This window comes from Phyllobates terribilis, unplaced genomic scaffold (genome assembly GCF_046119375.1).
Source record: "Phyllobates terribilis strain yellow unplaced genomic scaffold, ASM4611937v1 Scaffold_8__6_contigs__length_399053987, whole genome shotgun sequence".
In the NCBI taxonomy this organism is placed as follows: Eukaryota; Metazoa; Chordata; class Amphibia; order Anura; family Dendrobatidae; genus Phyllobates; species Phyllobates terribilis.
Genome location: NW_027362768.1, coordinates 347,932,530 through 347,956,690, shown reverse-complemented (window position 1 = coordinate 347,956,690; position 24,161 = coordinate 347,932,530). Strand labels below are relative to the sequence as shown.

General features: G+C 45.6%; 18 non-coding genes and 1 pseudogene across 18 annotated transcripts; all 19 read right to left on the bottom strand.

Annotated features, from left to right (window-relative positions):
- Window positions 1-909: 909 nt before the first annotated feature.
- On the bottom strand, window positions 910-1,100 carry LOC141158799 (U2 spliceosomal RNA). Its single transcript, XR_012248821.1, has one exon. It is a non-coding gene; the product is annotated as a U2 spliceosomal RNA (small nuclear RNA).
- A 1,120-nt stretch (window positions 1,101-2,220) lies between these two features.
- On the bottom strand, window positions 2,221-2,411 carry LOC141158798 (U2 spliceosomal RNA). The gene has a single exon (XR_012248820.1). It is a non-coding gene; the product is annotated as a U2 spliceosomal RNA (small nuclear RNA).
- Window positions 2,412-3,526: 1,115 nt separating this feature from the next.
- On the bottom strand, window positions 3,527-3,717 carry LOC141158796 (U2 spliceosomal RNA). Its single transcript, XR_012248819.1, has one exon. It is a non-coding gene; the product is annotated as a U2 spliceosomal RNA (small nuclear RNA).
- Window positions 3,718-4,832: 1,115 nt separating this feature from the next.
- Window positions 4,833-5,023, bottom strand: LOC141158795 (U2 spliceosomal RNA). The gene has a single exon (XR_012248818.1). It is a non-coding gene; the product is annotated as a U2 spliceosomal RNA (small nuclear RNA).
- A 1,115-nt stretch (window positions 5,024-6,138) lies between these two features.
- LOC141158794 (U2 spliceosomal RNA) lies at window positions 6,139-6,329 on the bottom strand. The gene has a single exon (XR_012248817.1). It is a non-coding gene; the product is annotated as a U2 spliceosomal RNA (small nuclear RNA).
- Window positions 6,330-7,445: 1,116 nt separating this feature from the next.
- LOC141158793 (U2 spliceosomal RNA) lies at window positions 7,446-7,636 on the bottom strand. Its single transcript, XR_012248816.1, has one exon. It is a non-coding gene; the product is annotated as a U2 spliceosomal RNA (small nuclear RNA).
- A 1,115-nt stretch (window positions 7,637-8,751) lies between these two features.
- LOC141159977 (U2 spliceosomal RNA) lies at window positions 8,752-8,942 on the bottom strand. Its single transcript, XR_012249969.1, has one exon. It is a non-coding gene; the product is annotated as a U2 spliceosomal RNA (small nuclear RNA).
- A 1,118-nt stretch (window positions 8,943-10,060) lies between these two features.
- Window positions 10,061-10,251, bottom strand: LOC141159930 (U2 spliceosomal RNA). Its single transcript, XR_012249923.1, has one exon. It is a non-coding gene; the product is annotated as a U2 spliceosomal RNA (small nuclear RNA).
- A 1,115-nt stretch (window positions 10,252-11,366) lies between these two features.
- LOC141158792 (U2 spliceosomal RNA) lies at window positions 11,367-11,557 on the bottom strand. Its single transcript, XR_012248815.1, has one exon. It is a non-coding gene; the product is annotated as a U2 spliceosomal RNA (small nuclear RNA).
- Window positions 11,558-12,673: 1,116 nt separating this feature from the next.
- LOC141158791 (U2 spliceosomal RNA) lies at window positions 12,674-12,864 on the bottom strand. The gene has a single exon (XR_012248814.1). It is a non-coding gene; the product is annotated as a U2 spliceosomal RNA (small nuclear RNA).
- A 1,113-nt stretch (window positions 12,865-13,977) lies between these two features.
- On the bottom strand, window positions 13,978-14,168 carry LOC141159584 (U2 spliceosomal RNA). The gene has a single exon (XR_012249588.1). It is a non-coding gene; the product is annotated as a U2 spliceosomal RNA (small nuclear RNA).
- A 1,121-nt stretch (window positions 14,169-15,289) lies between these two features.
- Window positions 15,290-15,479, bottom strand: LOC141160077 (U2 spliceosomal RNA). Its single transcript, XR_012250064.1, has one exon. It is a non-coding gene; the product is annotated as a U2 spliceosomal RNA (small nuclear RNA).
- A 1,116-nt stretch (window positions 15,480-16,595) lies between these two features.
- Window positions 16,596-16,786, bottom strand: LOC141158789 (U2 spliceosomal RNA). The gene has a single exon (XR_012248812.1). It is a non-coding gene; the product is annotated as a U2 spliceosomal RNA (small nuclear RNA).
- A 1,115-nt stretch (window positions 16,787-17,901) lies between these two features.
- LOC141159942 (U2 spliceosomal RNA) lies at window positions 17,902-18,092 on the bottom strand. Its single transcript, XR_012249935.1, has one exon. It is a non-coding gene; the product is annotated as a U2 spliceosomal RNA (small nuclear RNA).
- Window positions 18,093-19,204: 1,112 nt separating this feature from the next.
- Window positions 19,205-19,395, bottom strand: LOC141158788 (U2 spliceosomal RNA). The gene has a single exon (XR_012248811.1). It is a non-coding gene; the product is annotated as a U2 spliceosomal RNA (small nuclear RNA).
- Window positions 19,396-20,511: 1,116 nt separating this feature from the next.
- On the bottom strand, window positions 20,512-20,697 carry LOC141160082 (U2 spliceosomal RNA). Its single transcript, XR_012250068.1, has one exon. It is a non-coding gene; the product is annotated as a U2 spliceosomal RNA (small nuclear RNA).
- Window positions 20,698-21,222: 525 nt separating this feature from the next.
- On the bottom strand, window positions 21,223-21,338 carry LOC141160390 (U2 spliceosomal RNA; annotated as a pseudogene).
- Window positions 21,339-22,453: 1,115 nt separating this feature from the next.
- LOC141158787 (U2 spliceosomal RNA) lies at window positions 22,454-22,644 on the bottom strand. Its single transcript, XR_012248810.1, has one exon. It is a non-coding gene; the product is annotated as a U2 spliceosomal RNA (small nuclear RNA).
- Window positions 22,645-23,760: 1,116 nt separating this feature from the next.
- Window positions 23,761-23,951, bottom strand: LOC141159768 (U2 spliceosomal RNA). The gene has a single exon (XR_012249767.1). It is a non-coding gene; the product is annotated as a U2 spliceosomal RNA (small nuclear RNA).
- Between the last annotated feature and the right edge of the window lie 210 nt (window positions 23,952-24,161).

Here is a 24,161-nt window from a genome sequence, read left to right as displayed (position 1 = left end):
GGCTGTTCCCACCCGCCTCAACACCGTTGGAAGGGAGGAGAACCAATTAAGGCGGGGGGGGGGGTGGAACGAGCAGCTGTCTACCCTTAGCAGGAGGGTTGCTGATTAATTACCTCTCCTGCTGCTGCTGCTGCTGGCTGTCCAGCAGCAGACTGAAGGTGGCTGCTGCTGTGCGCAGGTATATAAAGGCTCAGAGCCTATTATGACACGCGCAGCCAGCGTTCCATTGCCACAATCCGTCTACTGCAGGCGGGATACCTGGATGGCTGAATGTCACTGAGAAGCTCACAGAGACCGCCATAAGCAACAGTTTAAAAGAATGCCACAGACTAATCAACCAAACTTTTTGGGTTGGTTTCTCTTTTATAGTCTGCAGGCATTAAATGAAAGAAGTCAGTGTTCCAGCAGAGGGAGACAACGTTTCAGAAAAGGCATTGTAGCAAACCAAAAAAGACATTTTAAGCGCAGCAGAGTAACCAGCTCACATACCTGTTAGCTCAGGTGAGTTTAAAAGGCTGCTGTTGATAACAAGGGCATTTGCTAAATAGATGGTGTGTGTGCAACAATATACTGAAAGGTCAATTATATTGTGCAGCTTATCTCACCACCTGTAGTTATTTAGGTGAAAGCTCCAAAATGCTTGCCTAATATGTCTGTTTATCCAAAAGGAAGTATAGAGGGAGAGCTAGATAGATAGCATTGCATTACATTACATGGCAATGCAATGCACAGTTGCTGAAGTTGAACCAAAATGAGCTTGTCATCTGGCTTCTGCAACTTTTAACATGAAAAATCCAATGAGGAGAAGAAAAGCAAAGCCAAAGAGTCCATCCCAAAATCCGACAAACAAGCCAAATGAACAAAAAGCATTGAATTCAATTCTTTCTGATTTTAGAAACTGCATTAAAGAAGGGGTGCACCGGTCCTGGAGATACTGCAATACCAGGTCAATGCGTGGAGTGGACAGAGCAAGCTCTTTTTCCATCTCCCTGTTCTAAAAATCCATTTAATATATGGTCCCCAGATAGGGGACGTATCAGATATTAAACTGATAAGAACAGATACTACACTTGATCTTAGCCAAAAGGCCGAGAAGCGATAACCAGAATTGGTTTCCGACTACGGTGCCACCCAAGGATTCTGAAAAGTCCATTTGTGGAGATGGCCACCTGGACTCCCGTTAAGAAGACATGCTGTCAACCTCTAGATCCCTCACATGCCTGCACTTTTCGGCTTGCTGCTGCTGCAATCCACGCGTTTTAGATCTGCATAACTCCACCTCTTTTAGCACAGTACCCTCAACCCCCGGCTGTTCCCACCCGCCTCAACACCGTTGGAAGGGAGGAGAACCAATTAAGGCGGGGGGGGGTGGGGGTGGAACGAGCAGCTGTCTACCCTTAGCAGGAGGGTTGCTGATTAATTACCTCTCCTGCTGCTGCTGCTGCTGGCTGTCCAGCAGCAGACTGAAGGTGGCTGCTGCTGTGCGCAGGTATATAAAGGCTCAGAGCCTATTATGACACGCGCAGCCAGCGTTCCATTGCCACATTCCGTCTACTGCAGGCGGGATACCTGGATGGCTGAATGTCACTGAGAAGCTCACAGAGACCGCCATAAGCAACAGTTTAAAAGAATGCCACAGACTAATCAACCCAACTTTTTGGGTTGGTTTCTCTTTTATAGTCTGCAGGCATTAAATGAAAGAAGTCAGTGTTCCAGCAGAGGGAGACAACGTTTCAGAAAAGGCATTGTAGCAAACCAAAAAAGAAATTTTAAGCGCAGCAGAGTAACCAGCTCACATACCTGTTAGCTCAGGTGAGTTTAAAAGGCTGCTGTTGATAACAAGGGCATTTGCTAAATAGATGGTGTGTGTGCAACAATATACTGAAAGGTCAATTATATTGTGCAGCTTATCTCACCACCTGTAGTTATTTAGGTGAAAGCTCCAAAATGCTTGCCTAATATGTCTGTTTATCCAAAAGGAAGTATAGAGGGAGAGCTAGATAGATAGCATTGCATTACATTACATGGCAATGCAATGCACAGTTGCTGAAGTTGAACCAAAATGAGCTTGTCATCTGGCTTCTGCAACTTTTAACATGAAAAATCCAATGAGGAGAAGAAAAGCAAAGCCAAAGAGTCCATCCCAAAATCCGACAAACAAGCCAAATGAACAAAAAGCATTGAATTCAATTCTTTCTGATTTTAGAAACTGCATTAAAGAAGGGGTGCACCGGTCCTGGAGATACTGCAATACCAGGTCAATGCGTGGAGTGGACAGAGCAAGCTCTTTTTCCATCTCCCTGTTCTAAAAATCCATTTAATATATGGTCCCCAGATAGGGGACGTATCAGATATTAAACTGATAAGAACAGATACTACACTTGATCTTAGCCAAAAGGCCGAGAAGCGATAACCAGAATTGGTTTCTGACTACGGTGCCACCCAAGGATTCTGAAAAGTCCATTTGTGGAGATGGCCACCTGGACTCCCGTTAAGAAGACATGCTGTCAACCTCTAGATCCCTCACATGCCTGCACTTTTCGGCTTGCTGCTGCTGCAATCCACGCGTTTTAGATCTGCATAACTCCACCTCTTTTAGCACAGTACCCTCAACCCCCGGCTGTTCCCACCCGCCTCAACACCGTTGGAAGGGAGGAGAACCAATTAAGGCGGGGGGGGGGTGGAACGAGCAGCTGTCTACCCTTAGCAGGAGGGTTGCTGATTAATTACCTCTCCTGCTGCTGCTGCTGCTGGCTGTCCAGCAGCAGACTGAAGGTGGCTGCTGCTGTGCGCAGGTATATAAAGGCTCAGAGCCTATTATGACACGCGCAGCCAGCGTTCCATTGCCACATTCCGTCTACTGCAGGCGGGATACCTGGATGGCTGAATGTCACTGAGAAGCTCACAGAGACCGCCATAAGCAACAGTTTAAAAGAATGCCACAGACTAATCAACCAAACTTTTTGGGTTGGTTTCTCTTTTATAGTCTGCAGGCATTAAATGAAAGAAGTCAGTGTTCCAGCAGAGGGAGACAACGTTTCAGAAAAGGCATTGTAGCAAACCAAAAAAGAAATTTTAAGCGCAGCAGAGTAACCAGCTCACATACCTGTTAGCTCAGGTGAGTTTAAAAGGCTGCTGTTGATAACAAGGGCATTTGCTAAATAGATGGTGTGTGTGCAACAATATACTGAAAGGTCAATTATATTGTGCAGCTTATCTCACCACCTGTAGTTATTTAGGTGAAAGCTCCAAAATGCTTGCCTAATATGTCTGTTTATCCAAAAGGAAGTATAGAGGGAGAGCTAGATAGATAGCATTGCATTACATTACATGGCAATGCAATGCACAGTTGCTGAAGTTGAACCAAAATGAGCTTGTCATCTGGCTTCTGCAACTTTTAACATGAAAAATCCAATGAGGAGAAGAAAAGCAAAGCCAAAGAGTCCATCCCAAAATCCGACAAACAAGCCAAATGAACAAAAAGCATTGAATTCAATTCTTTCTGATTTTAGAAACTGCATTAAAGAAGGGGTGCACCGGTCCTGGAGATACTGCAATACCAGGTCAATGCGTGGAGTGGACAGAGCAAGCTCTTTTTCCATCTCCCTGTTCTAAAAATCCATTTAATATATGGTCCCCAGATAGGGGACGTATCAGATATTAAACTGATAAGAACAGATACTACACTTGATCTTAGCCAAAAGGCCGAGAAGCGATAACCAGAATTGGTTTCCGACTACGGTGCCACCCAAGGATTCTGAAAAGTCCATTTGTGGAGATGGCCACCTGGACTCCCGTTAAGAAGACATGCTGTCAACCTCTAGATCCCTCACATGCCTGCACTTTTCGGCTTGCTGCTGCTGCAATCCACGCGTTTTAGATCTGCATAACTCCACCTCTTTTAGCACAGTACCCTCAACCCCCGGCTGTTCCCACCCGCCTCAACACCGTTGGAAGGGAGGAGAACCAATTAAGGCGGGGGGGGGGTGGAACGAGCAGCTGTCTACCCTTAGCAGGAGGGTTGCTGATTAATTACCTCTCCTGCTGCTGCTGCTGCTGGCTGTCCAGCAGCAGACTGAAGGTGGCTGCTGCTGTGCGCAGGTATATAAAGGCTCAGAGCCTATTATGACACGCGCAGCCAGCGTTCCATTGCCACATTCCGTCTACTGCAGGCGGGATACCTGGATGGCTGAATGTCACTGAGAAGCTCACAGAGACCGCCATAAGCAACAGTTTAAAAGAATGCCACAGACTAATCAACCAAACTTTTTGGGTTGGTTTCTCTTTTATAGTCTGCAGGCATTAAATGAAAGAAGTCAGTGTTCCAGCAGAGGGAGACAACGTTTCAGAAAAGGCATTGTAGCAAACCAAAAAAGAAATTTTAAGCGCAGCAGAGTAACCAGCTCACATACCTGTTAGCTCAGGTGAGTTTAAAAGGCTGCTGTTGATAACAAGGGCATTTGCTAAATAGATGGTGTGTGTGCAACAATATACTGAAAGGTCAATTATATTGTGCAGCTTATCTCACCACCTGTAGTTATTTAGGTGAAAGCTCCAAAATGCTTGCCTAATATGTCTGTTTATCCAAAAGGAAGTATAGAGGGAGAGCTAGATAGATAGCATTGCATTACATTACATGGCAATGCAATGCACAGTTGCTGAAGTTGAACCAAAATGAGCTTGTCATCTGGCTTCTGCAACTTTTAACATGAAAAATCCAATGAGGAGAAGAAAAGCAAAGCCAAAGAGTCCATCCCAAAATCCGACAAACAAGCCAAATGAACAAAAAGCATTGAATTCAATTCTTTCTGAATTTAGAAACTGCATTAAAGAAGGGGTGCACCGGTCCTGGAGATACTGCAATACCAGGTCAATGCGTGGAGTGGACAGAGCAAGCTCTTTTTCCATCTCCCTGTTCTAAAAATCCATTTAATATATGGTCCCCAGATAGGGGACGTATCAGATATTAAACTGATAAGAACAGATACTACACTTGATCTTAGCCAAAAGGCCGAGAAGCGATAACCAGAATTGGTTTCCGACTACGGTGCCACCCAAGGATTCTGAAAAGTCCATTTGTGGAGATGGCCACCTGGACTCCCGTTAAGAAGACATGCTGTCAACCTCTAGATCCCTCACATGCCTGCACTTTTCGGCTTGCTGCTGCTGCAATCCACGCGTTTTAGATCTGCATAACTCCACCTCTTTTAGCACAGTACCCTCAACCCCCGGCTGTTCCCACCCGCCTCAACACCGTTGGAAGGGAGGAGAAGCAATTAAGGCGGGGGGGGGGTGGAACGAGCAGCTGTCTACCCTTAGCAGGAGGGTTGCTGATTAATTACCTCTCCTGCTGCTGCTGCTGCTGGCTGTCCAGCAGCAGACTGAAGGTGGCTGCTGCTGTGCGCAGGTATATAAAGGCTCAGAGCCTATTATGACACGCGCAGCCAGCGTTCCATTGCCACATTCCGTCTACTGCAGGCGGGATACCTGGATGGCTGAATGTCACTGAGAAGCTCACAGAGACCGCCATAAGCAACAGTTTAAAAGAATGCCACAGACTAATCAACCAAACTTTTTGGGTTGGTTTCTCTTTTATAGTCTGCAGGCATTAAATGAAAGAAGTCAGTGTTCCAGCAGAGGGAGACAACGTTTCAGAAAAGGCATTGTAGCAAACCAAAAAAGAAATTTTAAGCGCAGCAGAGTAACCAGCTCACATACCTGTTAGCTCAGGTGAGTTTAAAAGGCTGCTGTTGATAACAAGGGCATTTGCTAAATAGATGGTGTGTGTGCAACAATATACTGAAAGGTCAATTATATTGTGCAGCTTATCTCACCACCTGTAGTTATTTAGGTGAAAGCTCCAAAATGCTTGCCTAATATGTCTGTTTATCCAAAAGGAAGTATAGAGGGAGAGCTAGATAGATAGCATTGCATTACATTACATGGCAATGCAATGCACAGTTGCTGAAGTTGAACCAAAATGAGCTTGTCATCTGGCTTCTGCAACTTTTAACATGAAAAATCCAATGAGGAGAAGAAAAGCAAAGCCAAAGAGTCCATCCCAAAATCCGACAAACAAGCCAAATGAACAAAAAGCATTGAATTCAATTCTTTCTGATTTTAGAAACTGCATTAAAGAAGGGGTGCACCGGTCCTGGAGATACTGCAATACCAGGTCAATGCGTGGAGTGGACAGAGCAAGCTCTTTTTCCATCTCCCTGTTCTAAAAATCCATTTAATATATGGTCCCCAGATAGGGGACGTATCAGATATTAAACTGATAAGAACAGATACTACACTTGATCTTAGCCAAAAGGCCGAGAAGCGATAACCAGAATTGGTTTCTGACTACGGTGCCACCCAAGGATTCTGAAAAGTCCATTTGTGGAGATGGCCACCTGGACTCCCGTTAAGAAGACATGCTGTCAACCTCTAGATCCCTCACATGCCTGCACTTTTCGGCTTGCTGCTGCTGCAATCCACGCGTTTTAGATCTGCATAACTCCACCTCTTTTAGCACAGTACCCTCAACCCCCGGCTGTTCCCACCCGCCTCAACACCGTTGGAAGGGAGGAGAACCAATTAAGGCGGGGGGGGGGGTGGAACGAGCAGCTGTCTACCCTTAGCAGGAGGGTTGCTGATTAATTACCTCTCCTGCTGCTGCTGCTGCTGGCTGTCCAGCAGCAGACTGAAGGTGGCTGCTGCTGTGCGCAGGTATATAAAGGCTCAGAGCCTATTATGACACGCGCAGCCAGCGTTCCATTGCCACATTCCGTCTACTGCAGGCGGGATACCTGGATGGCTGAATGTCACTGAGAAGCTCACAGAGACCGCCATAAGCAACAGTTTAAAAGAATGCCACAGACTAATCAACCAAACTTTTTGGGTTGGTTTCTCTTTTATAGTCTGCAGGCATTAAATGAAAGAAGTCAGTGTTCCAGCAGAGGGAGACAACGTTTCAGAAAAGGCATTGTAGCAAACCAAAAAAGAAATTTTAAGCGCAGCAGAGTAACCAGCTCACATACCTGTTAGCTCAGGTGAGTTTAAAAGGCTGCTGTTGATAACAAGGGCATTTGCTAAATAGATGGTGTGTGTGCAACAATATACTGAAAGGTCAATTATATTGTGCAGCTTATCTCACCACCTGTAGTTATTTAGGTGAAAGCTCCAAAATGCTTGCCTAATATGTCTGTTTATCCAAAAGGAAGTATAGAGGGAGAGCTAGATAGATAGCATTGCATTACATTACATGGCAATGCAATGCACAGTTGCTGAAGTTGAACCAAAATGAGCTTGTCATCTGGCTTCTGCAACTTTTAACATGAAAAATCCAATGAGGAGAAGAAAAGCAAAGCCAAAGAGTCCATCCCAAAATCCGACAAACAAGCCAAATGAACAAAAAGCATTGAATTCAATTCTTTCTGATTTTAGAAACTGCATTAAAGAAGGGGTGCACCGGTCCTGGAGATACTGCAATACCAGGTCAATGCGTGGAGTGGACAGAGCAAGCTCTTTTTCCATCTCCCTGTTCTAAAAATCCATTTAATATATGGTCCCCAGATAGGGGACGTATCAGATATTAAACTGATAAGAACAGATACTACACTTGATCTTAGCCAAAAGGCCGAGAAGCGATAACCAGAATTGGTTTCCGACTACGGTGCCACCCAAGGATTCTGAAAAGTCCATTTGTGGAGATGGCCACCTGGACTCCCGTTAAGAAGACATGCTGTCAACCTCTAGATCCCTCACATGCCTGCACTTTTCGGCTTGCTGCTGCTGCAATCCACGCGTTTTAGATCTGCATAACTCCACCTCTTTTAGCACAGTACCCTCAACCCCCGGCTGTTCCCACCCGCCTCAACACCGTTGGAAGGGAGGAGAACCAATTAAGGCGGGGGGGGGGTGGAACGAGCAGCTGTCTACCCTTAGCAGGAGGGTTGCTGATTAATTACCTCTCCTGCTGCTGCTGCTGCTGGCTGTCCAGCAGCAGACTGAAGGTGGCTGCTGCTGTGCGCAGGTATATAAAGGCTCAGAGCCTATTATGACACGCGCAGCCAGCGTTCCATTGCCACATTCCGTCTACTGCAGGCGGGATACCTGGATGGCTGAATGTCACTGAGAAGCTCACAGAGACCGCCATAAGCAACAGTTTAAAAGAATGCCACAGACTAATCAACCAAACTTTTTGGGTTGGTTTCTCTTTTATAGTCTGCAGGCATTAAATGAAAGAAGTCAGTGTTCCAGCAGAGGGAGACAACGTTTCAGAAAAGGCATTGTAGCAAACCAAAAAAGAAATTTTAAGCGCAGCAGAGTAACCAGCTCACATACCTGTTAGCTCAGGTGAGTTTAAAAGGCTGCTGTTGATAACAAGGGCATTTGCTAAATAGATGGTGTGTGTGCAACAATATACTGAAAGGTCAATTATATTGTGCAGCTTATCTCACCACCTGTAGTTATTTAGGTGAAAGCTCCAAAATGCTTGCCTAATATGTCTGTTTATCCAAAAGGAAGTATAGAGGGAGAGCTAGATAGATAGCATTGCATTACATTACATGGCAATGCAATGCACAGTTGCTGAAGTTGAACCAAAATGAGCTTGTCATCTGGCTTCTGCAACTTTTAACATGAAAAATCCAATGAGGAGAAGAAAAGCAAAGCCAAAGAGTCCATCCCAAAATCCGACAAACAAGCCAAATGAACAAAATGCATTGAATTCAATTCTTTCTGATTTTAGAAACTGCATTAAAGAAGGGGTACACCGGTCCTGGAGATACTGCAATACCAGGTCAATGCGTGGAGTGGACAGAGCAAGCTCTTTTTCCATCTCCCTGTTCTAAAAATCCATTTAATATATGGTCCCCAGATAGGGGACGTATCAGATATTAAACTGATAAGTACAGATACTACACTTGATCTTAGCCAAAAGGCCGAGAAGCGATAACCAGAATTGGTTTCCGACTACGGTGCCACCCAAGGATTCTGAAAAGTCCATTTGTGGAGATGGCCACCTGGACTCCCGTTAAGAAGACATGCTGTCAACCTCTAGATCCCTCACATGCCTGCACTTTTCGGCTTGCTGCTGCTGCAATCCACGCGTTTTAGATCTGCATAACTCCACCTCTTTTAGCACAGTACCCTCAACCCCCGGCTGTTCCCACCCGCCTCAACACCGTTGGAAGGGAGGAGAACCAATTAAGGCGGGGAGGGGGGGGTGGAACGAGCAGCTGTCTACCCTTAGCAGGAGGGTTGCTGATTAATTACCTCTCCTGCTGCTGCTGCTGCTGGCTGTCCAGCAGCAGACTGAAGGTGGCTGCTGCTGTGAGCAGGTATATAAAGGCTCAGAGCCTATTATGACACGCGCAGCCAGCGTTCCATTGCCACATTCCGTCTACTGCAGGCGGGATACCTGGATGGCTGAATGTCACTGAGAAGCTCACAGAGACCGCCATAAGCAACAGTTTAAAAGAATGCCACAGACTAATCAACCAAACTTTTTGGGTTGGTTTCTCTTTTATAGTCTGCAGGCATTAAATGAAAGAAGTCAGTGTTCCAGCAGAGGGAGACAACGTTTCAGAAAAGGCATTGTAGCAAACCAAAAAAGAAATTTTAAGCGCAGCAGAGTAACCAGCTCACATACCTGTTAGCTCAGGTGAGTTTAAAAGGCTGCTGTTGATAACAAGGGCATTTGCTAAATAGATGGTGTGTGTGCAACAATATACTGAAAGGTCAATTATATTGTGCAGCTTATCTCACCACCTGTAGTTATTTAGGTGAAAGCTCCAAAATGCTTGCCTAATATGTCTGTTTATCCAAAAGGAAGTATAGAGGGAGAGCTAGATAGATAGCATTGCATTACATTACATGGCAATGCAATGCACAGTTGCTGAAGTTGAACCAAAATGAGCTTGTCATCTGGCTTCTGCAACTTTTAACATGAAAAATCCAATGAGGAGAAGAAAAGCAAAGCCAAAGAGTCCATCCCAAAATCCGACAAACAAGCCAAATGAACAAAAAGCATTGAATTCAATTCTTTCTGATTTTAGAAACTGCATTAAAGAAGGGGTGCACCGGTCCTGGAGATACTGCAATACCAGGTCAATGCGTGGAGTGGACAGAGCAAGCTCTTTTTCCATCTCCCTGTTCTAAAAATCCATTTAATATATGGTCCCCAGATAGGGGACGTATCAGATATTAAACTGATGAGAACAGATACTACACTTGATCTTAGCCAAAAGGCCGAGAAGCGATAACCAGAATTGGTTTCCGACTACGGTGCCACCCAAGGATTCTGAAAAGTCCATTTGTGGAGATGGCCACCTGGACTCCCGTTAAGAAGACATGCTGTCAACCTCTAGATCCCTCACATGCCTGCACTTTTCGGCTTGCTGCTGCTGCAATCCACGCGTTTTAGATCTGCATAACTCCACCTCTTTTAGCACAGTACCCTCAACCCCCGGCTGTTCCCACCCGCCTCAACACCGTTGGAAGGGAGGAGAACCAATTAAGGCGGGGGGGGGGTGGAACGAGCAGCTCTCTACCCTTAGCAGGAGGGTTGCTGATTAATTACCTCTCCTGCTGCTGCTGCTGCTGGCTGTCCAGCAGCAGACTGAAGGTGGCTGCTGCTGTGCGCAGGTATATAAAGGCTCAGAGCCTATTATGACACGCGCAGCCAGCGTTCCATTGCCACATTCCGTCTACTGCAGGCGGGATACCTGGATGGCTGAATGTCACTGAGAAGCTCACAGAGACCGCCATAAGCAACAGTTTAAAAGAATGCCACAGACTAATCAACCAAACTTTTTGGGTTGGTTTCTCTTTTATAGTCTGCAGGCATTAAATGAAATAAGTCAGTGTTCCAGCAGAGGGAGACAACGTTTCAGAAAAGGCATTGTAGCAAACCAAAAAAGAAATTTTAAGCGCAGCAGAGTAACCAGCTCACATACCTGTTAGCTCAGGTGAGTTTAAAAGGCTGCTGTTGATAACAAGGGCATTTGCTAAATAGATGGTGTGTGTGCAACAATATACTGAAAGGTCAATTATATTGTGCAGCTTATCTCACCACCTGTAGTTATTTAGGTGAAAGCTCCAAAATGCTTGCCTAATATGTCTGTTTATCCAAAAGGAAGTATAGAGGGAGAGCTAGATAGATAGCATTGCATTACATTACATGGCAATGCAATGCACAGTTGCTGAAGTTGAACCAAAATGAGCTTGTCATCTGGCTTCTGCAACTTTTAACATGAAAAATCCAATGAGGAGAAGAAAAGCAAAGCCAAAGAGTCCATCCCAAAATCCGACAAACAAGCCAAATGAACAAAAAGCATTGAATTCAATTCTTTCTGATTTTAGAAACTGCATTAAAGAAGGGGTGCACCGGTCCTGGAGATACTGCAATACCAGGTCAATGCGTGGAGTGGACAGAGCAAGCTCTTTTTCCATCTCCCTGTTCTAAAAATCCATTTAATATATGGTCCCCAGATAGGGGACGTATCAGATATTAAACTGATAAGAACAGATACTACACTTGATCTTAGCCAAAAGGCCGAGAAGCGATAACCAGAATTGGTTTCCGACTACGGTGCCACCCAAGGATTCTGAAAAGTCCATTTGTGGAGATGGCCACCTGGACTCCCGTTAAGAAGACATGCTGTCAACCTCTAGATCCCTCACATGCCTGCACTTTTCGGCTTGCTGCTGCTGCAATCCACGCGTTTTAGATCTGCATAACTCCACCTCTTTTAGCACAGTACCCTCAACCCCCGGCTGTTCCCACCCGCCTCAACACCGTTGGAAGGGAGGAGAACCAATTAAGGCGGGGGGGGGGGTGGAACGAGCAGCTGTCTACCCTTAGCAGGAGGGTTGCTGATTAATTACCTCTCCTGCTGCTGCTGCTGCTGGCTGTCCAGCAGCAGACTGAAGGTGGCTGCTGCTGTGCGCAGGTATATAAAGGCTCAGAGCCTATTATGACACGCGCAGCCAGCGTTCCATTGCCACATTCCGTCTACTGCAGGCGGGATACCTGGATGGCTGAATGTCACTGAGAAGCTCACAGAGACCGCCATAAGCAACAGTTTAAAAGAATGCCACAGACTAATCAACCAAACTTTTTGGGTTGGTTTCTCTTTTATAGTCTGCAGGCATTAAATGAAAGAAGTCAGTGTTCCAGCAGAGGGAGACAACGTTTCAGAAAAGGCATTGTAGCAAACCAAAAAAGAAATTTTAAGCGCAGCAGAGTAACCAGCTCACATACCTGTTAGCTCAGGTGAGTTTAAAAGGCTGCTGTTGATAACAAGGGCATTTGCTAAATAGATGGTGTGTGTGCAACAATATACTGAAAGGTCAATTATATTGTGCAGCTTATCTCACCACCTGTAGTTATTTAGGTGAAAGCTCCAAAATGCTTGCCTAATATGTCTGTTTATCCAAAAGGAAGTATAGAGGGAGAGCTAGATAGATAGCATTGCATTACATTACATGGCAATGCAATGCACAGTTGCTGAAGTTGAACCAAAATGAGCTTGTCATCTGGCTTCTGCAACTTTTAACATGAAAAATCCAATGAGGAGAAGAAAAGCAAAGCCAAAGAGTCCATCCCAAAATCCGACAAACAAGCCAAATGAACAAAAAGCATTGAATTCAATTCTTTCTGATTTTAGAAACTGCATTAAAGAAGGGGTGCACCGGTCCTGGAGATACTGCAATACCAGGTCAATGCGTGGAGTGGACAGAGCAAGCTCTTTTTCCATCTCCCTGTTCTAAAAATCCATTTAATATATGGTCCCCAGATAGGGGACGTATCAGATATTAAACTGATAAGAACAGATACTACACTTGATCTTAGCCAAAAGGCCGAGAAGCGATAACCAGAATTGGTTTCCGACTACGGTGCCACCCAAGGATTCTGAAAAGTCCATTTGTGGAGATGGCCACCTGGACTCCCGTTAAGAAGACATGCTGTCAACCTCTAGATCCCTCACATGCCTGCACTTTTCGGCTTGCTGCTGCTGCAATCCACGCGTTTTAGATCTGCATAACTCCACCTCTTTTAGCACAGTACCCTCAACCCCCGGCTGTTCCCACCCGCCTCAACACCGTTGGAAGGGAGGAGAACCAATTAAGGCGGGGGGGGGGGATGGAACGAGCAGCTGTCTACCCTTAGCAGGAGGGTTGCTGATTAATTACCTCTCCTGCTGCTGCTGCTGGCTGTCCAGCAGCAGACTGAAGGTGGCTGCTGCTGTGCGCAGGTATATAAAGGCTCAGAGCCTATTATGACACGCGCAGCCAGCGTTCCATTGCCACATTCCGTCTACTGCAGGCGGGATACCTGGATGGCTGAATGTCACTGAGAAGCTCACAGAGACCGCCATAAGCAACAGTTTAAAAGAATGCCACAGACTAATCAACCAAAATTTTGGGTTGGTTTCTCTTTTATAGTCTGCAGGCATTAAATGAAAGAAGTCAGTGTTCCAGCAGAGGGAGACAACGTTTCAGAAAAGGCATTGTAGCAAACCAAAAAAGAAATTTTAAGCGCAGCAGAGTAACCAGCTCACATACCTGTTAGCTCAGGTGAGTTTAAAAGGCTGCTGTTGATAACAAGGGCATTTGCTAAATAGATGGTGTGTGTGCAACAATATACTGAAAGGTCAATTATATTGTGCAGCTTATCTCACCACCTGTAGTTATTTAGGTGAAAGCTCCAAAATGCTTGCCTAATATGTCTGTTTATCCAAAAGGAAGTATAGAGGGAGAGCTAGATAGATAGCATTGCATTACATTACATGGCAATGCAATGCACAGTTGCTGAAGTTGAACCAAAATGAGCTTGTCATCTGGCTTCTGCAACTTTTAACATGAAAAATCCAATGAGGAGAAGAAAAGCAAAGCCAAAGAGTCCATCCCAAAATCCGACAAACAAGCCAGATGAACAAAAAGCATTGAATTCAATTCTTTCTGATTTTAGAAACTGCATTAAAGAAGGGGTGCACCGGTCCTGGAGATACTGCAATACCAGGTCAATGCGTGGAGTGGACAGAGCAAGCTCTTTTTCCATCTCCCTGTTCTAAAAATCCATTTAATATATGGTCCCCAGATAGGGGACGTATCAGATATTAAACTGATAAGAACAGATACTACACTTGATCTTAGCCAAAAGGCCGAGAAACGATAACCAGAATTGGTTTCCGACTACGGTGCCACCCAAGGATTCTGAAAAGTCCATTTGTGGAGATGGCCACCTGGACTCCCGTTAAGAAGACATGCTGTCAACCTCTAGATCCCTCACATGCCTGCACTTTTCGGCTTGCTGCTGCTGCAATCCACGCGTTTTAGATCTGCATAACTCCACCTCTTTTAGCACAGTACCCTCAACCCCCGGCTGTTCCCACCCGCCTCAACACCGTTGGAAGGGAGGAGAACCAATTAAGGCGGGGGGGGGGGGGTGGAACGAGCAGCTGTCTACCCTTAGCAGGAGGGTTGCTGATTAATTACCTCTCCTGCTGCTGCTGCTGCTGCTGGCTGTCCAGCAGCAGACTGAAGGTGGCTGCTGCTGTGCGCAGGTATATAAAGGCTCAGAGCCTATTATGACACGCGCAGCCAGCGTTCCATTGCCACATTCCGTCTACTGCAGGCGGGATACCTGGATGGCTGAATGTTACTGAGAAGCTCACAGAGACCGCCATAAGCAACAGTTTAAAAGAATGCCACAGACTAATCAACCAAACTTTTTGGGTTGGTTTCTCTTTTATAGTCTGCAGGCATTAAATGAAAGAAGTCAGTGTTCCAGCAGAGGGAGACAACGTTTCAGAAAAGGCATTGTAGCAAACCAAAAAAGAAATTTTAAGCGCAGCAGAGTAACCAGCTCACATACCTGTTAGCTCAGGTGAGTTTAAAAGGCTGCTGTTGATAACAAGGGCATTTGCTAAATAGATGGTGTGTGTGCAACAATATACTGAAAGGTCAATTATATTGTGCAGCTTATCTCACCACCTGTAGTTATTTAGGTGAAAGCTCCAAAATGCTTGCCTAATATGTCTGTTTATCCAAAAGGAAGTATAGAGGGAGAGCTAGATAGATAGCATTGCATTACATTACATGGCAATGCAATGCACAGTTGCTGAAGTTGAACCAAAATGAGCTTGTCATCTGGCTTCTGCAACTTTTAACATGAAAAATCCAATGAGGAGAAGAAAAGCAAAGCCAAAGAGTCCATCCCAAAATCCGACAAACAAGCCAAATGAACAAAAAGCATTGAATTCAATTCTTTCTGATTTTAGAAACTGCATTAAAGAAGGGGTGCACCGGTCCTGGAGATACTGCAATACCAGGTCAATGCGTGGAGTGGACAGAGCACGCTTTTTTCCATCTCCCTGTTCTAAAAATCCATTTAATATATGGTCCCCAGATAGGGGACGTATCAGATATTAAACTGATAAGAATAGATACTACACTTGATCTTAGCCAAAAGGCCGAGAAGCGATAACCAGAATTGGTTTCCGACTACGGTGCCACCCAAGGATTCTGAAAAGTCCATTTGTGGAGATGGCCACCTGGACTCCCGTTAAGAAGACATGCTGTCAACCTCTAGATCCCTCACATGCCTGCACTTTTCGGCTTGCTGCTGCTGCAATCCACGCGTTTTAGATCTGCATAACTCCACCTCTTTTAGCACAGTACCCTCAACCCCCGGCTGTTCCCACCCGCCTCAACACCGTTGGAAGGGAGGAGAACCAATTAAGGCGGGGGGGGGGGTGGAACGAGCAGCTGTCTACCCTTAGCAGGAGGGTTGCTGATTAATTACCTCTCCTGCTGCTGCTGCTGCTGGCTGTCCAGCAGCAGACTGAAGGTGGCTGCTGCTGTGAGCAGTTATATAAAGGCTCAGAGCCTATTATGACACGCGCAGCCAGCGTTCCATTGCCACATTCCGTCTACTGCAGGCGGGATACCTGGATGGCTGAATGTCACTGAGAAGCTCACAGAGACCGCCATAAGCAACAGTTTAAAAGAATGCCACAGACTAATCAACCAAACTTTTTGGGTTGGTTTCTCTTTTATAGTCTGCAGGCATTAAATGAAAGAAGTCAGTGTTCCAGCAGAGGGAGACAACGTTTCAGAAAAGGCATTGTAGCAAACCAAAAAAGAAATTTTAAGCGCAGCAGAGTAACCAGCTCACATACCTGTTAGCTCAGGTGAGTTTAAAAGGCTGCTGTTGATAACAAGGGCATTTGCTAAATAGATGGTGTGTGTGCAACAATATACTGAAAGGTCAATTATATTGTGCAGCTTATCTCACCACCTGTAGTTATTTAGGTGAAAGCTCCAAAATGCTTGCCTAATATGTCTGTTTATCCAAAAGGAAGTATAGAGGGAGAGCTAGATAGATAGCATTGCATTACATTACATGGCAATGCAATGCACAGTTGCTGAAGTTGAACCAAAATGAGCTTGTCATCTGGCTTCTGCAACTTTTAACATGAAAAATCCAATGAGGAGAAGAAAAGCAAAGCCAAAGAGTCCATCCCAAAATCCGACAAACAAGCCAAATGAACAAAAAGCATTGAATTCAATTCTTTCTGATTTTAGAAACTGCATTAAAGAAGGGGTGCACCGGTCCTGGAGATACTGCAATACCAGGTCAATGCGTGGAGTGGACAGAGCAAGCTCTTTTTCCATCTCCCTGTTCTAAAAATCCATTTAATATATGGTCCCCAGATAGGGGACGTATCAGATATTAAACTGATAAGAACAGATACTACACTTGATCTTAGCCAAAAGGCCGAGAAGCGATAACCAGAATTGGTTTCCGACTACGGTGCCACCCAAGGATTCTGAAAAGTCCATTTGTGGAGATGGCCACCTGGACTCCCGTTAAGAAGACATGCTGTCAACCTCTAGATCCCTCACATGCCTGCACTTTTCGGCTTGCTGCTGCTGCAATCCACGCGTTTTAGATCTGCATAACTCCACCTCTTTTAGCACAGTACCCTCAACCCCCGGCTGTTCCCACCCGCCTCAACACCGTTGGAAGGGAGGAGAACCAATTAAGGCGGGGGGGGGGTGGAACGAGCAGCTGTCTACCCTTAGCAGGAGGGTTGCTGATTAATTACCTCTCCTGCTGCTGCTGCTGCTGGCTGTCCAGCAGCAGACTGAAGGTGGCTGCTGCTGTGCGCAGGTATATAAAGGCTCAGAGCCTATTATGACACGCGCAGCCAGCGTTCCATTGCCACATTCCGTCTACTGCAGGCGGGATACCTGGATGGCTGAATGTCACTGAGAAGCTCACAGAGACCGCCATAAGCAACAGTTTAAAAGAATGCCACAGACTAATCAACCAAACTTTTTGGGTTGGTTTCTCTTTTATAGTCTGCAGGCATTAAATGAAAGAAGTCAGTGTTCCAGCAGAGGGAGACAACGTTTCAGAAAAGGCATTGTAGCAAACCAAAAAAGAAATTTTAAGCGCAGCAGAGTAACCAGCTCACATACCTGTTAGCTCAGGTGAGTTTAAAAGGCTGCTGTTGATAACAAGGGCATTTGCTAAATAGATGGTGTGTGTGCAACAATATACTGAAAGGTCAATTATATTGTGCAGCTTATCTCACCACCTGTAGTTATTTAGGTGAAAGCTCCAAAATGCTTGCCTAATATGTCTGTTTATCCAAAAGGAAGTATAGAGGGAGAGCTAGATAGATAGCATTGCATTACATTACATGGCAATGCAATGCACAGTTGCTGAAGTTGAACCAAAATGAGCTTGTCATCTGGCTTCTGCAACTTTTAACATGAAAAATCCAATGAGGAGAAGAAAAGCAAAGCCAAAGAGTCCATCCCAAAATCCGACAAACAAGCCAAATGAACAAAAAGCATTGAATTCAATTCTTTCTGATTTTAGAAACTGCATTAAAGAAGGGGTGCACCGGTCCTGGAGATACTGCAATACCAGGTCAATGCGTGGAGTGGACAGAGCAAGCTCTTTTTCCATCTCCCTGTTCTAAAAATCCATTTAATATATGGTGCCCAGATAGGGGACGTATCAGATATTAAACTGATAAGAACAGATACTACACTTGATCTTAGCCAAAAGGCCGAGAAGCGATAACCAGAATTGGTTTCCGACTACGGTGCCACCCAAGGATTCTGAAAAGTCCATTTGTGGAGATGGCCACCTGGACTCCCGTTAAGAAGACATGCTGTCAACCTCTAGATCCCTCACATGCCTGCACTTTTCGGCTTGCTGCTGCTGCAATCCACGCGTTTTAGATCTGCATAACTCCACCTCTTTTAGCACAGTACCCTCAACCCCCAGCTGTTCCCACCCGCCTCAACACCGTTGGAAGGGAGGAGAACCAATTAAGGCGGGGGGGGGGGTGGAACGAGCAGCTGTCTACCCTTAGCAGGAGGGTTGCTGATTAATTACCTCTCCTGCTGCTGCTGCTGGCTGTCCAGCAGCAGACTGAAGGTGGCTGCTGCTGTGCGCAGGTATATAAAGGCTCAGAGCCTATTATGACACGCGCAGCCAGCGTTCCATTGCCACATTCCGTCTACTGCAGGCGGGATACCTGGATGGCTGAATGTCACTGAGAAGCTCACAGAGACCGCCATAAGCAACAGTTTAAAAGAATGCCACAGACTAATCAACCAAACTTTTTGGGTTGGTTTCTCTTTTATAGTCTGCAGGCATTAAATGAAAGAAGTCAGTGTTCCAGCAGAGGGAGACAACGTTTCAGAAAAGGCATTGTAGCAAACCAAAAAGAAATTTTAAGCGCAGCAGAGTAACCAGCTCACATACCTGTTAGCTCAGGTGAGTTTAAAAGGCTGCTGTTGATAACAAGGGCATTTGCTAAATAGATGGTGTGTGTGCAACAATATACTGAAAGGTCAATTATATTGTGCAGCTTATCTCACCACCTGTAGTTATTTAGGTGAAAGCTCCAAAATGCTTGCCTAATATGTCTGTTTATCCAAAAGGAAGTATAGAGGGAGAGCTAGATAGATAGCATTGCATTACATTACATGGCAATGCAATGCACAGTTGCTGAAGTTGAACCAAAATGAGCTTGTCATCTGGCTTCTGCAACTTTTAACATGAAAAATCCAATGAGGAGAAGAAAAGCAAAGCCAAAGAGTCCATCCCAAAATCCGACAAACAAGCCAAATGAACAAAAAGCATTGAATTCAATTCTTTCTGATTTTAGAAACTGCATTAAAGAAGGGGTGCACCGGTCCTGGAGATACTGCAATACCAGGTCAATGCGTGGAGTGGACAGAGCAAGCTCTTTTTCCATCTCCCTGTTCTAAAAATCCATTTAATATATGGTCCCCAGATAGGGGACGTATCAGATATTAAACTGATAAGAACAGATACTACACTTGATCTTAGCCAAAAGGCCGAGAAGCGATAACCAGAATTGGTTTCCGACTACGGTGCCACCCAAGGATTCTGAAAAGTCCATTTGTGGAGATGGCCACCTGGACTCCCGTTAAGAAGACATGCTGTCAACCTCTAGATCCCTCACATGCCTGCACTTTTCGGCTTGCTGCTGCTGCAATCCACGCGTTTTAGATCTGCATAACTCCACCTCTTTTAGCACAGTACCCTCAACCCCCGGCTGTTCCCACCCGCCTCAACACCGTTGGAAGGGAGGAGAACCAATTAAGGCGGGGGGGGGGGTGGAACGAGCAGCTGTCTACCCTTAGCAGGAGGGTTGCTGATTAATTACCTCTCCTGCTGCTGCTGCTGCTGGCTGTCCAGCAGCAGACTGAAGGTGGCTGCTGCTGTGCGCAGGTATATAAAGGCTCAGAGCCTATTATGACATGCGCAGCCAGCGTTCCATTGCCACATTCCGTCTACTGCAGGCGGGATACCTGGATGGCTGAATGTCACTGAGAAGCTCACAGAGACCGCCATAAGCAACAGTTTAAAAGAATGCCACAGACTAATCAACCCAACTTTTTGGGTTGGTTTCTCTTTTATAGTCTGCAGGCATTAAATGAAAGAAGTCAGTGTTCCAGCAGAGGGAGACAACGTTTCAGAAAAGGCATTGTAGCAAACCAAAAAAGAAATTTTAAGCGCAGCAGAGTAACCAGCTCACATACCTGTTAGCTCAGGTGAGTTTAAAAGGCTGCTGTTGATAACAAGGGCATTTGCTAAATAGATGGTGTGTGTGCAACAATATACTGAAAGGTCAATTATATTGTGCAGCTTATCTCACCACCTGTAGTTATTTAGGTGAAAGCTCCAAAATGCTTGCCTAATATGTCTGTTTATCCAAAAGGAAGTATAGAGGGAGAGCTAGATAGATAGCATTGCATTACATTACATGGCAATGCAATGCACAGTTGCTGAAGTTGAACCAAAATGAGCTTGTCATCTGGCTTCTGCAACTTTTAACATGAAAAATCCAATGAGGAGAAGAAAAGCAAAGCCAAAGAGTCCATCCCAAAATCCGACAAACAAGCCAAATGAACAAAAAGCATTGAATTCAATTCTTTCTGATTTTAGAAACTGCATTAAAGAAGGGGTGCACCGGTCCTGGAGATACTGCAATACCAGGTCAATGCGTGGAGTGGACAGAGCAAGCTCTTTTTCCATCTCCCTGTTCTAAAAATCCATTTAATATATGGTCCCCAGATAGGGGACGTATCAGATATTAAACTGATAAGAACAGATTTTTTTTTTGATTGAAGCTGCATCCAAGGCACTGAAAAATGTGACCGAAGTCACACCAAAACAGCGCACGAGGCGAGGATTCATGTGGACCCTTCCCGGAGGAGAGGGTCCCCAATAAACCATCCCCATCCCTCCGAGCCAGAAGGCCACAGCGAGGGTCGGGGATCTCCGATGCTCTCTCTTGCCGAAGCCAGAGAAGAGCCGTTTTCGTGCTCCCAGCGTCCAGCTAGGCTGCCACTCTAGTGGAGCTGGAGCCTGTGTTGGTTTCTCAGCCCAAAGCTGACCGGACCTCCGACCGGGTTTATAAAAATTCCCCTTCCTAGCCCGGAGGCCAGGAATAGGGGGGGTTGCTCAGAAAGTATGATTGGCAAAGGTGCGGCGTGCTACGAAGCCCTAGTCTTTCTGGGGTTCCCAGTCCCAGTAAGCTTGGACTCCCACCAGGGCGCCTACTCCTGGGGCACATTGCTCCAAAGCCCTCACACTTACCCAGCCTAGTGACTTCGATCCTGGAGGGCCATGTTTTCCATCAGATGACTCTATGAGCCACCTGGCGTACTAACAAGTGCACCAAACCAGTGTGTAATGTGCATCAATTTACTAGAGCAGCCCAAGGACAAAACCGCCTTTTCAAAAGATACTACACTTGATCTTAGCCAAAAGGCCGAGAAGCGATAACCAGAATTGGTTTCCGACTACGGTGCCACCCAAGGATTCTGAAAAGTCCATTTGTGGAGATGGCCACCTGGACTCCCGTTAAGAAGACATGCTGTCAACCTCTAGATCCCTCACATGCCTGCACTTTTCGGCTTGCTGCTGCTGCAATCCACGCGTTTTAGATCTGCATAACTCCACCTCTTTTAGCACAGTACCCTCAACCCCCGGCTGTTCCCACCCGCCTCAACACCGTTGGAAGGGAGGAGAACCAATTAAGGCGGGGGGGGGGTGGAACGAGCAGCTGTCTACCCTTAGCAGGAGGGTTGCTGATTAATTACCTCTCCTGCTGCTGCTGCTGCTGGCTGTCCAGCAGCAGACTGAAGGTGGCTGCTGCTGTGCGCAGGTATATAAAGGCTCAGAGCCTATTATGACACGCGCAGCCAGCGTTCCATTGCCACATTCCGTCTACTGCAGGCGGGATACCTGGATGGCTGAATGTTACTGAGAAGCTCACAGAGACCGCCATAAGCAACAGTTTAAAAGAATACCACAGACTAATCAACCAAACTTTTTGGGTTGGTTTCTCTTTTATAGTCTGCAGGCCTTAAATGAAAGAAGTCAGTGTTCCAGCAGAGGGAGACAACGTTTCAGAAAAGGCATTGTAGCAAACCAAAAAAGAAATTTTAAGCGCAGCAGAGTAACCAGCTCACATACCTGTTAGCTCAGGTGAGTTTAAAAGGCTGCTGTTGATAACAAGGGCATTTGCTAAATAGATGGTGTGTGTGCAACAATATACTGAAAGGTCAATTATATTGTGCAGCTTATCTCACCACCTGTAGTTATTTAGGTGAAAGCTCCAAAATGCTTGCCTAATATGTCTGTTTATCCAAAAGGAAGTATAGAGGGAGAGCTAGATAGATAGCATTGCATTACATTACATGGCAATGCAATGCACAGTTGCTGAAGTTGAACCAAAATGAGCTTGTCATCTGGCTTCTGCAACTTTTAACATGAAAAATCCAATGAGGAGAAGAAAAGCAAAGCCAAAGAGTCCATCCCAAAATCCGACAAACAAGCCAAATGAACAAAAAACATTGAATTCAATTCTTTCTGATTTTAGAAACTGCATTAAAGAAGGGGTGCACCGGTCCTGGAGATACTGCAATACCAGGTCAATGCGTGGAGTGGACAGAGCAAGCTCTTTTTCCATCTCCCTGTTCTAAAAATCCATTTAATATATGGTCCCCAGATAGGGGACGTATCAGATATTAAACTGATAAGAACAGATACTACACTTGATCTTAGCCAAAAGGCCGAGAAGCGATAACCAGAATTGGTTTCCGACTACGGTGCCACCCAAGGATTCTGAAAAGTCCATTTGTGGAGATGGCCACCTGTACTCCCGTTAAGAAGACATGCTGTCAACCTCTAGATCCCTCACATGCCTGCACTTTTCGGCTTGCTGCTGCTGCAATCCACGCGTTTTAGATCTGCATAACTCCACCTCTTTTAGCACAGTACCCTCAACCCCCGGCTGATCCCACCCGCCTCAACACCGTTGGAAGGGAGGAGAACCAATTAAGGCGGGGGGGGGGGTGGAACGAGCAGCTGTCTACCCTTAGCAGGAGGGTTGCTGATTAATTACCTCTCCTGCTGCTGCTGCTGCTGGCTGTCCAGCAGCAGACTGAAGGTGGCTGCTGCTGTGCGCAGGTATATAAAGGCTCAGAGCCTATTATGACACGCGCAGCCAGCGTTCCATTGCCACATTCCGTCTACTGCAGGCGGGATACCTGGATGGCTGAATGTCACTGAGAAGCTCACAGAGACCGCCATAAGCAACAGTTTAAAAGAATGCCACAGACTAATCAACCAAACTTTTTGGGTTGGTTTCTCTTTTATAGTCTGCAGGCATTAAATGAAAGAAGTCAGTGTTCCAGCAGAGGGAGACAATGTTTCAGAAAAGGCATTGTAGCAAACCAAAAAAGAAATTTTAAGCGCAGCAGAGTAACCAGCTCACATACCTGTTAGCTCAGGTGAGTTTAAAAGGCTGCTGTTGATAACAAGGGCATTTGCTAAATAGATGGTGTGTGTGCAACAATATACTGAAAGGTCAATTATATTGTGCAGCTTATCTCACCACCTGTAGTTATTTAGGTGAAAGCTCCAAAATGCTTGCCTAATATGTCTGTTTATCCAAAAGGAAGTATAGAGGGAGAGCTAGATAGATAGCATTGCATTACATTACATGGCAATGCAATGCACAGTTGCTGAAGTTGAACCAAAATGAGCTTGTCATCTGGCTTCTGCAACTTTTAACATGAAAAATCCAATGAGGAGAAGAAAAGCAAAGCCAAAGAGTCCATCCCAAAATCCGACAAACAAGCCAAATGAACAAAAAGCATTGAATTCAATTCTTTCTGATTTTAGAAACTGCATTAAAGAAGGGGTGCACCGGTCCTGGAGATACTGCAATACCAGGTCAATGCGTGGAGTGGACAGAGCAAGCTCTTTTTCCATTTCCCTGTTCTAAAAATCCATTTAATATATGGTCCCCAGATAGGGGACGTATCAGATATTAAACTGATAAGAACAGATACTACACTTGATCTTAGCCAAAAGGCCGAGAAGCGATAACCAGAATTGGTTTCCGACTACGGTGCCACCCAAGGATTCTGAAAAGTCCATTTGTGGAGATGGCCACCTGGACTCCCGTTAAGAAGACATGCTGTCAACCTCTAGATCCCTCACATGCCTGCACTTTTCGGCTTGCTGCTGCTGCAATCCACGCGTTTTAGATCTGCATAACTCCACCTCTTTTAGCACAGTACCCTCAACCCCCGGC